Raw genomic sequence first — 311 nt, 5'->3', positions numbered from 1 at the left:
AAGAAATAATCTACGTAGTGCACAAATTTCCCAAACTTGCTACAAGGTGCATGTGTATATTGTTGGTGTGCAGAATGCATAATTTATATCTCAACATAGGGTTCATATCACAAAAAATGTGAATCACCAACGAAACTTAGCTCTAGATATGCATTTTGTTCAATTTGATCCATGACTAACTAAAATAGGACTTCAACCTTATGACTCGTGCTCAATGCATTGGGACTCGTGTGGACCATGCCTCGACTCCATGTGATAGGATGTATGATCAATGACCTAAAACTATTGGTAATGCAAAAAATGAAAAATTC

This window comes from Olea europaea, unplaced genomic scaffold (assembly GCF_002742605.1).
Source record: "Olea europaea var. sylvestris unplaced genomic scaffold, O_europaea_v1 scaffold9035, whole genome shotgun sequence".
Classification (NCBI taxonomy): Eukaryota; Viridiplantae; Streptophyta; class Magnoliopsida; order Lamiales; family Oleaceae; genus Olea; species Olea europaea.
This window is presented reverse-complemented; position numbering follows the sequence as displayed.